This window comes from Cyprinus carpio, unplaced genomic scaffold (assembly GCF_018340385.1).
Source record: "Cyprinus carpio isolate SPL01 unplaced genomic scaffold, ASM1834038v1 S000006521, whole genome shotgun sequence".
Lineage (NCBI taxonomy): Eukaryota > Metazoa > Chordata > Actinopteri > Cypriniformes > Cyprinidae > Cyprinus > Cyprinus carpio.
Genome location: NW_024879188.1, coordinates 36,865 through 48,965, shown reverse-complemented (window position 1 = coordinate 48,965; position 12,101 = coordinate 36,865). Strand labels below are relative to the sequence as shown.

Here is a 12,101-nt window from a genome sequence, read left to right as displayed (position 1 = left end):
GAGCACACATGACCAATCAGTTTTAGTAAAACCACAACACCAGTTTATTTGCATTTGTTTTGAACTTTGACATTTTAAAAACTCTAAACCCTCTGACCTAAATCACCAACCAATGTTTGTGTCAAAACTGGTTTGTTCAACACATCCAGGAGCATTATATCTATTAAATAGCACGTTAACACTATAAAATTATATTTTCTGAAGGAAATACAAGTGTTTGTAGGCAATAAATGTGCAGTGAGAAGAGTTTGTGTTCGGTAAGTGTGTGTAAGTGAACACTGCAGCATGTTTTTCTCTGCGAGCCACAAGAGATCAGGTGATGTCAGCGGTTGATGTGGTCTGCGAGCCACAAGAATCAATTTGATGTCAGCAGTTTGATGTAATCGTACACTTTTTTGAATTTTTTTTATTATTTGATTTAGGATTAATTTATGTTATATAATGATTATGTTTTATTTAGGTTTTTTTTATTAAAAAGAAAACACAGAAACACCAACTAATAATTTTTTGGGGAAATCCAACATTGTACTTATTAAGTATTATGTGGAGATTTTCGATATTATTAATGTTTGTTATATCTAAGTGATGCAGAAATATATAATTTGTCACTATGAACATCTTACATCATGAATATCTGGTTCTGCTACTGGAAACAAATCCTTCACCCAGTAACTTCACCCAATGTGTAAATGTCCACCTCAGTATACTGAAATATGATTTATCAATGTTGTTGGTTTTAGGATGATGAAGAAGATGCTGAAATATTATTATGGAAGTGAATAACTCATATTAATTACACTTGCACATATGTTGAGTTGAGTCTTCAGGTGTTTGAGACTCATAAGAAGCTTCTGTAGATCTGTATCTTCAGGGCCTTGTGGGCGTTTCTTACTTCCATCAGCAGAAACCTTTAATAGCCCTAATAATGCTAAGAAGAAAAAAAGTATCTTAACACATTAAGAACAACTTAACCAATGTACTAGAAAATTAAATTATGTTCATATTTTACAGACGATTTTGTTATTGTTATTTTAATTGTTATTTTTTATTATCCTACTAATCAAAAATCATAACGACCAGAACAACACAGATCAGACCAAACACCAGAGAAACAGTCTGAATGGAGACAAAACCTATAATACAAAATTACAATTAGTAAATATTAAATGAAATCATAAACTGGTAAATAAAATCTATGACAGTGATCAATGAATCTAAAGATATACTGAATAAAAATTACATGAATACATCTGTGGGTGATATATATATGTATATATATATATACAGTATATATACAGTATATATATATATATATATATATATATATATATATAGATATTTTTATTTGTTTGTTTTTTTGTGTTTGTTTATTGGTATATATGATATATATAATATATATATATATATATATATATATATATATATATATATATATATATATATGGTTAATGCATTAAAATTTTTATTGTTTGAATTGCATTTTGAAATATGCTAAAGAATTTTTTTTTTTTTTTTTTTTAATATTTGAATAGCTGAAGAAGATCCAGCTCCGAGGTGTATAACACTAATATCATCACTGATGTGCCTGCACAGGGCTGACAAGGTTGTCTGATGTCCAGATGTGGTCTGGTTGCTGATGTTGTTGTTCAGCATACACAGCTGTAGGTGTTTTTATCCTGATATGTTCCACCTCCAGGAGGTAAAGAGACTGATGCTGAGATCAGACACACTGATGCTGGAGATGAAACTGGTTTCCTTTGAACCAGGAGAGAGTCACATGACTCACATTCACCACTGAACACAGCAGTGAACATTTAGACTCTGATGAACTTTCAGAAGATGAAGAGCATTGTGAAGAGTTACTGATGATGACAGGAACAGTAAGAAGAGCTGGAAATATCAGAGCATGAAGAGGAAATCAAAATTCCAAGTTTTTTTTTTTAGATTTCCAGAGTCAATATGCAGAGGGGACATAACTAATTAATCACTTTTATACTTGTATTTCATTCACTTCCAACCATTGATCATTTGTATATAAAGATTTATGGTCAAAATGAATCTGGAGAGAGAAAAAAAATTCGCTGTACTCACCATAGACAGTAGCATTGAATATTTCTCTGCTTCTGGATTTGTGGAGATCTCTACTTTTATAAGAAGTCAGAAGTCTGTGGTTCTGATGTTTGTGAAGGTGAGAGATCCAGTCTGACTGTCCTGTCCTCTGTCTCTGAATCTCTCATCAGTAACATCACTGATATTTGACTCTCTATTGATTTCAGCAATGACAATATCTGGGTTTGAGCTCCAAACATCCACTCTATCACTGCATCATTTCTACTCTGTGTGTCAGTATCGGTGTGTAAGTGACTGAATCTCCTCCATCACTGACAAACTCTTCATTACACCTGCTTCAACTTCCAAACACTCCTGAAACACATTCATACATCAACTCTTAATTCTGAACACTTTTTCAAACTAAATGCAGAATAGCATTTTGGGGACTGTGAGAAGAAAACACAGAAAGACAAAAAATAAGCTGAAATACTTTTAAATTATTAAAGTGATCAAGTTTTAGCATAGAAATGTATCCGCCGCGTTAATCACGTAGCTCCTGGGGAGTTTACATGGCCGTTATTTCATTTGTATTGCAAAGAAGTAAGAAAAAACTTACCATTAAAAATGCCACAACCATAAATGCATAAAAACTAAAATGAAATCATATTCTTCAGCAGTTAGGTGTCAGAAACTGTTGCAATCATGAACATCTTGGTTCTTGACAGGACTGCGCATGTATCTTGTTTATCATTCTTTTGTTTTGTAGCCCTGTTTTTTATCTTCAACAGAAACAAACTTTAAATTCTTATGTTTAAACATCTTCACATTTTTCAATATTCAGTACACTATTGTTTTGTTAGGAACATGTTAGCTTTTACTACTGAATACCCTACATTTTGTGTTTAATTTAATGTAGGGAATCATTTGTGCTTTATCTTTTTTTAATTTACACTTTGGAAGAGGCCTACCTCTACATTTTCTGTACACAAATAATTAATGAATAATTGAATAATTTCCATACATAAATACTCTACCAAATTATTCCAGCAAATTATTTTGAAGCACCTATGAAATAACCTCATGGTGTAGCCTTGCACAGCTGTAGTGGCTGTTACCTGTCCTTTGGAAATCTCCAACAGAACCATTCCATGGGGATCAGCTCCTCTAATCTTGCTTCATATTGTGCATCACTTTGATTTTATTTGATGGTTGTTGTTTTTTTAAAACATCGGTGTTGATAGATGCATGTCTTTTATGTGACTGTGAAACTGTTTTGTTTAGAGCAGAAATTGATGTCGGGCTGGGGTTCATATCAACAGGTGGACAAGATAAAATAAACTGCACGACAAAATTTAATAAACACATTCGCGTGTTTCATTTGTTCATCCAACTGAATAAACCACATTCATGTGGTTAAGCATTGCTACACTGACCCCAAAAAAATAGCTCAGACCACAACAGGTTTCTGTGCAGAAGCTCACAAACTAACCTGGTCAGAGAGCCCTCATATTTATGATCAAAAAGAAGAAAACTTGCAAGATATGAACAACTGTATTTACAATATCTTCCTTATAACCTTGGTGTCTGAATTTAATAAATAGGTGATACAAAACTTTTTTTTTTTTCAAAATGCATCAGTTTCATCAATTTTTATGAATTGTTCACCAGAAGAAGAAGAAAACAAAAAAAAGATTCATGTCTTTCTGGCTGGATTTTGTCATGAACAAAGAAAACTGCAACAGTAACCACACACCAGGCACAAACTAAGAAATATCTTGGTGAGAAACATACTGTGAGCCTTCTCAATTTATATTTGTGCATACTTTCGTTTCCTTTTACGCTTCCTTTAGTTGCATCTCAGCTCCACCCTTTCAGGATGCTAGAAATGCAAGGAAAATAGTAATCCTATTGTATAGTAAAATATTCTTTATGATAGGGTAAAATAGAAGTATATCGAAATACATAGGAAAAAAATATGAAAAAAAATGCTAATAAATATTAATAAAATGAGATGACTAGTTTGAAGTATGTAACATATATGATTAATTAAAAAGGTAAAACATAAATTAACATTATAGAGTGCAGCAGCCATGATGTCAAAATATTATATAGTTTTATAATAGGGTTCAATTTATGTTAAACAAGGCCTGTGGTAAATAAATTGACAATACTTGGAAGTTTTATTCTGCAATGTAAATTACACACCCATACTGAAAATGCAATTTTGTATTTGTCATGCTGTGTGTGTGTGTGTTTAAATATGTACTTGTATACATAAGAATGTTGTGTTAGCAGTTGTGTCTGTTGCTCCAGTTTATTGTAGTCTGAATGTGACTGGTTTTTAATCGGGGTTGTATGTGTGCGGGTCATCCAAATAAAATCAACCCAGTGTGAGTTTACGTCCTATCACTTGCCTTCTGTTTGAATGTGACCACAGACTTATTTCCCCATTTACTATATATTTTTTGATGAACCTTTAAAAAGTTAACATACTGATCTCAGCACTTTTCAATGTGTATGGTTTACCTTTTTTTTTTTTTTTACCTTGATAGTGGTTATCTCTGAACTTTCATAGTCTTTATCGTGTCTGAATATTCACATTAAATTGCATGGAAACAGAGTGACAAAAAAAAAGACACTTTGTACTTTATAAGAACTGTTCATCAAGAAATAAAAATGCTTTGTTTATCTTTTAGAGTATATATTTATTTTCCATGTTTGGTGATACATAGTTTATTCTGGCTCTGATGTCTTGAACTAAAGCAGCAACAGTAGCCACACACCCACGAACACCGCGTGACCAATCAGATCCACAGCTTTAGTAACACCACAACACCAAACACAAACTGAAGAAAAGCCTGAGCCCTGAAGTAAACTATAATTCGATACTGGTTTAATTTTTATTGTGGCGTACATTTTCCTCAAATAATACCACCTCGAAAAATAGACATCACTTGAAAAATGCAATACACAACAACAAAAAAAAGGGTTTGTCTAAACTTGCAGTGTGTATTCTGATTAACCTTGACATAAAAGGTAAGCTAACCACCACTGATCCTGAGAACTTTTAAACAGGTAAGTATTTTATTTATTTATTTGCATTTGTTTTGAACTTTGACATTTTAAAAACTGTAAACCATTTGACCTAAATCACCAAACAATGTTTGTGTCAAAACTGGTTTGTTCAACACATCCAGGTGCATTATATCTATTAAATATCACGTTAACACTATACAATTATATTTTCTGAAGAAATGCCGAATGGCAGGAAATAAATGTGCAGTGAAGAGTTTATGTTTCGGTAAGTGTGTAGGAGAAGACACTAGAGAAACATGTTTTCTGTCTGAGAGCCACAAGAGAATCAATTTGATGTCAGCTTTTGATATAATCAACAAACTTTTAAAACTGAATGAAATAAAAATTTTACCATATTTTTGTTTAGTATTATTTAATGTATGTTATATAATGCATATGCATAAATCTTAAAATCAAGAATAAATGAAAATCACAATTGTTTTGTTTAGTTTTTTTTACAGAAACTTCAACTAATAAACATTTTTGGAAGTCCAACATTGTAGTTAAGCATAATATGAAGCAATTCAAGATATTATGCATGTTAAATCTAAGAGCATGGAAAATATCAAATGCAGTCACTATGAACCTCTTACATCATGAATATCTAGTTCTGCTACTGACACAAATCCTTCACCCAATGTGTAAATCTCCACCTCGGCTATACTGAAATATGATTTATCAAACATATTGCAGTTAAGAGACTGACAATGAAGCTGCGAAACTCTGAAATATATTATTGTTGCAGTTAAGAGACTGACAATGAAGCTGCACATAATGTATCAGTGTTTGTGTTGAGTCTTCAGGTTGTTTGAGACTCATTAGAAGCGTCTGTAGATCTGTATCTTCAGAGCGTTGTGGGAGTTTCTTACTTCCACCAGCAAAGACCTTTAATAATCCTAATAATCCTAAGAAGAAAAAAAGTATCTTAACACATTAAGACCAACTTAACCAATGTACCAACAAATAAATTATGTTCATATTTTACAGACACTACGGTCATACTACTGTACATTTAATTGTAATAAGTCAGAAGTTAACTCACCAAACATCCAACAACCAGAACAGCACAGATCAGACCAAACACCAGAGAAGCAGTCTGAATGGAGACCAAATCTACAATACAAAACCCACAATTAGTAAATATTAAAAATGAAATCATGGTGGTGAATAAAAATCTATGACAGTGATCAATGTATATATATATATATATATATACCTGCACATGGTGCACACGGCTGACAGAGATCAGCTCAGTGTGTAACACTAATATCGTCTCTGATGTACCTGTACACGGTTGACAGAGTTGACTGATGTCCAGATGTGTGGTCTGGGTAAACTGATGTTGTTGTTCAGCACACAGCTGTAAGTGTTTTTATCCTGATGTTTCACCTCCAGAGGTAAGAGAGACTGATGCTGAGAGATCAGACACACTGATGCTGGAGATGAAACTGTTTCCCCAGAACCAGGAGAGAGGTCACATGACTCGATAAAGATATGAACAACTGTATTTACAATATCTTCCTTATAACCTTGGCGTCTCAATTTATTAATAAACAGATTTTCTATAAAGCGTTTTTTTTTTTTTTTTTTTTTAATTCATCAGTTTCATCAATTTCATATGAATTGTTCCACAAGAAAATAATAATAAAAAAGGATTTATGTCTTTCCTTTTCTGGATTTTTGTCATGAACAAAAACTGCAACAGTAACCACACAGGCACAAACTAAAATATCTTGGACCAGAAACATACTGTGGGCCTTCTCAATTTATATTTATTGCATACTCGTTTCCTTTTTACGCTTCCTTTAGTTTGCATCTCAGCTCCACCTTTCAGGATGCTAGAAATGCGGAAAGAAAAATCGAAAATAATCCTATTTGTATGACAAAATATTCTTTATGACTGAGCAAGAAATAAAAAAATTATGTATAAAGAAATACATATAGGAAAAAATATATGAAACAAAATCATAATAAATATTAATAAAAATGAGATATTGGATTGAAATATGTAACATATGATTAATTAAAAGGTAAACATAAATTAACATTATGAAGTTACATAGCCATGATGTCAAAATATATTGTTTTTATAATAGGGTTCAATTTATGTTAAACAAGGCCTGTGGTAAAATATAAATTGACGATACTTGAATGTTTTACTCTGCAATGTAAATTGCACAATCCCATACTGAAAATGCAATTTTTGTATTTGTCATGCTTATTATTATTATTATTATTATTTAAATATATGCTTGTATACATAAGAATGTTGTGTGAACATTGTGTCTGTTGCTCCAGATTTGTTGTAGTCTGAATGTGACTGGTTTGTCAGGGTTGTATGTGTGTGTGATGTCAAATAAAATCAGCCCACAGTGTGGTTACGTCTATCACTTGCCTTCTGTGTGAATGTGACCACAGACTTATTTCCCCGTTTACTATATATTTTTTGATGAACCTTTAAAAAGTTAACATACTGATCTCAGCACTTTTCAATGTGTATAGTTTACCTTTTTTTTTTTTTTTTACCTTGATAATTGGTTATCTCTGAACTTTTCATAGTCTTTATCGTGTCTGAATATTCACATTAAATTGCATGAAGCGAGGTTGACAAAAAAGACACTTTGTACTTTATAAGAACTGTTCATCAAGAAATAAAAAATACTTTGTTTATCTTTTAGAGTATATAAAATTTTCCCATGTTTGATGATATAAGTTTTTATTCTGGCTCTGATGTCTTGAACTAGCTTGGCAACAGTAGCCACACCGCAGAACACGTGACCAATCAGATCACAACTGGTAACACCACAACACAAACACAAACTGAAGAAAAGCCTGAGCCCTGAAACAAACTATAATTAGGCTACTGGTTTTAATTTTATTGTGGCGTACATTTTCACTCAAATAATGCCACCTCTGAAAAAATAGACATCACTTGAAAAATGCAATACACAACAGCAAAAAAAGGGTTTTGGTCTAAACTTGCAGTATTGTGTATTCTGATTAACCTTAAACACTTAAGTGACTAACCTACTGATCTCAGAACTTTTTAAACAGGTAAATATTTTATTTATTTATTTGCATTTGTTTGAACCTTGACATTTAAAAACTCTAAACCCTCTGACCTAAATCACCAAGCAATGTTTGTCAAAACTGGTTTGTTCAACATCCAGAACGTTATATATCTATATTAAATACCGGTTAACATTATATAAATATAAATTATATTTTCTGAAGAGGAAATGTACATGAAATAAATGTGCAGTGAAAGAGTTTTATGTTTTTTCCGGTAAGTGTGTAAATTGAACACTGCAGCTTATATTTTCTGTCTGAGAGCCACAGAATCAATTTGATGTCAGCTTTTTGATATAATCAGCAAACTTTTTAAAAACTGAATGAAATAAAAAATTTTACCATATTTTGTTTTGAAGTATTATTTAATGTATGTTATATAATGCATATGCATAAATCTTAAAATCAGAATAAATGAAAATCACAATTGTTTTGTTTAGTTTTTTTTACAGAAACTTCAACTAATAAACATTTTTGGAAGTCCAACATTGTAGTTAAGCATAACATGAAGCAATTCAAGATATTATGCATGCTAAATCTAAGAAATATGGAAAATATCAAATGCAGTCACTATGAACCTCTTACATCATGAATATCTAGTTCTGCTACTGACACAAATCCTTCACCCAATGTGTAAATCTCCACCTCAGTATACTGAAATATGATTTATTAAGCATGTTGAAGTTAAGAGACTGACAATGAGCTGCAAAACTCTAAAATATATTATTTGGAAATCCATAACTCATATTAATTACACTTGCACATAATGTATCAGTGTTTGTGTTGAGTCTTCAGGTTGTTTGAGACTCATTAGAAGCGTCTGTAGATCTGTATCTTCAGGGCGTTGTGGGAGTTTCTTACTTCCACCAGCAAAGACCTTTAATAGCCCTAAGAATGATAGGAAAAAAAAAAATCTTTAAACATTAAGACCAACTTAACCAATGTACCAAAAAAATAAATTATGTTCTTTTTCTTAGACACTACGGTCATACTACTGTACATTTAATTTGTAATAAGTCAGAATTTAACTCACCAAACATCCCAACAACCAGAACAACACAGATCAGACCAAACACAAGAGAAACAGTCTGAATGGAGACAAAATCTACAATACAAAACTACAATTAGTAAACATTAAATGAAATCATAAATTGGTAAATAAAATCTATGACAGTGATCAATGAATCAGATGAAATACTGAATAAAAAATACATAATACATAAACACATCTGTGGGTTATATATATCGATATATATATATATATATATATATATATAAATATATATATATATATATATATATATATATATATATATACCTACATGGTGCCACCACGACGACAGAGATCAGCTCAGTGTGTAACACTAATATAGATCTCTGATGTACCTGCACCGCGACTGACAGAGTTGACTGATGTCCAGATGTGGTCTGGTTAACTGATGTTGTTGTTCAGCACACAGCTGTAGGTGTTTTTATCCTGATGTTCCACCTCCAGAGGTAAAGAGAGACTGATACTCAGATCAGACACACTGATGCTGGAGATTAAACTGTTTCCTTTGAACCAGGAGAGAGTCACATGCTCATTCACCACTGAACACAGCAGTGAACATTTTAGACTCTGATGAACTCTCAGAAGATGAAGAGCATTGTGAAGAGTCACTGATGATGACAGGAACAGGAAGAAGAGCTGGAAAATATCAGAGCATGAAGAGAAATCAAATTCAAAGTTTTTTTTTAGATTTCACAGAGTCAATATGCAGAGGGACAGTACTAATTAATCACTTTTATACTTGGCTTTATACTTGTATTTCATTCACTTCAATATACATTGATCGTTTGTATAAAGATTTATGGTTAAAATAGATCTGGAGAAAAAAAAAATTCTGCTGCTGTACTCACCATAGACAGTAACAATGAATCTTCTGACTACTAGGGAATTATTGATGGTGATGTCTACTTTGTAAAGTCCAGAGTCTGTGGTTCTGATGTTTGTGAAGGTGAGAGATCCAGTCTGACTGTCCATCTTCACTCTGTCTCTGAATCTCTCATCAGAAACATCACTGATATTTGCCTCTCTATTGATTTCAGCAATGACAATATCTGGGTTTTGAGCTCCAAACATCCACTCTATCACTGCATCATTTCTCTGTGTGTCAGTATCAGTGTGTAGAGTGACTGAATCTCCCTCCATCACTGACAAACTCTTTATTACACCTGCTTCAACACCAAACACTCCTGAAACAGAACCACACATAAACATTACCCTTTTACTTTCTTTATTCCACTTTTTACCTAACTAAACAGTAAAAAGTGAGTAGCATTTCAGACTGATTTGACATAGATGAGAAAAACTGAAACACTCTTCTATTATTAAAAAAAAAACTGCTGGTTGACATGTAATTCCTGCAAATTTACGTAACACTTTTTTTCTCTATGTTACAAGAACTGAATGAATAAAAATATTTAAATACATACCATTAATGCCACAACCATAACATGAAGCAAAACTAAAGCGAGGTATATTTAACTATTAACTTGGGTATAACGCAGTACAATCTACTAATAATCAACTACTAGGAGCAAGAATTGTACATCCAATCGTGAATAAGCTTGCAGAGCACATGGTTGTGGTTTTTTATTTTTTTTTTATGTACAGAGCCCTGTTATTATATCAGTAACAGAAAACAAACACATTCTTCCAGTGTTTATATTTATATCTTACTGAGTGTATTTCTTAGAGTTCAAGGCAAGCACTTTGGTTTGTTGCTGAAAGCGTGTTTTAGCCTATATGGGGGAAAATGCCTTTGTTTTTTAAATTCTCTCTATTATTTTTTAAATGCTGAATCACTATACATTTCATTTTCTGTACATTATTTTAGCATGCACTGGTTCAATCAATGTTACACCCCTGCATTTGATGTAACCCGGTTGTTGTCCCTCAGTTAACAGCACATAATGACTTTTTTGACTTGCAGGGGACTCCAAACCAACAATCTTCCATTTCCAGCTCTACGAGCTTTAGCCAGAGTGGCTAAATTGCTGATATTTTGACTTGAAATACAGTTTATGATGAAAAGGTCACCACATATAGCTTTGCACAAAATTTGAGCACAGACTGTGAGATTCATACGGATGGACTAGATATACTTTACTCACAAATTAACCAACCACACACATGCATTAATAGACACACTATTAGGAAAAAGTACCATTTTTTTCATCCAACTGAGAAAAAAAAAAAAAAAAAAAAAAAAAAAAAAAACATTTGACCTCTGTGCTATACACACTGACCCAAATAAGCTCAGACCACAACAGGTTTCTGTTTGACTCACAAACTAAGTATTTTTTTTTTTTTGTGTGTGTGTGTCTGTGTGTTGTATTTTAAAGGCGGTTACACACTGGAAATGTGACACACACCAGGAAGTAGTTTCATCATGCTACCTTGCTTCCACTTAGCTGGTTTGTGGCTCATTTATAAACCCTTTAATACTCATAATTTTTTATTATGTTTTTTATTATTTACTATTGTTTCCTTGTAACAGAGTCAGAGTACTGCATTCATATAACAAAATAAACCCTGCTTATTAACAGTTATAATAAACTAGAGATACTCAGTATGATAAAAAAAAATAATAATAATAATAATTATTGCATATTTATGTTGAATGTTTCTTATAGACTCACCTCCAGTGATTAGAGTCTACTGACCTCTAGTGTTGACGCAGAGGTTTTTATTTCTTTTACTGCTTCACTGGGATTATATTATTATTTGTCTGCTCATCCTGTCTCTGCCAAGTAGAGGCAGAGTCTTCTTCACCAAAGAGAAAGATGTACTGAAGCCATAATAGATCACTAGAGACAAGTATGGCATGCCCAGGAAAAATAACTGTATGATTTTTAAATGT

General features: G+C 32.4%; 1 pseudogene; it reads right to left on the bottom strand.

Annotated features, from left to right (window-relative positions):
• Positions 1-9,373: 9,373 nt before the first annotated feature.
• Positions 9,374-12,101, bottom strand: part of LOC122143865 — a 13,896-nt pseudogene continuing 11,168 nt past the window's right edge.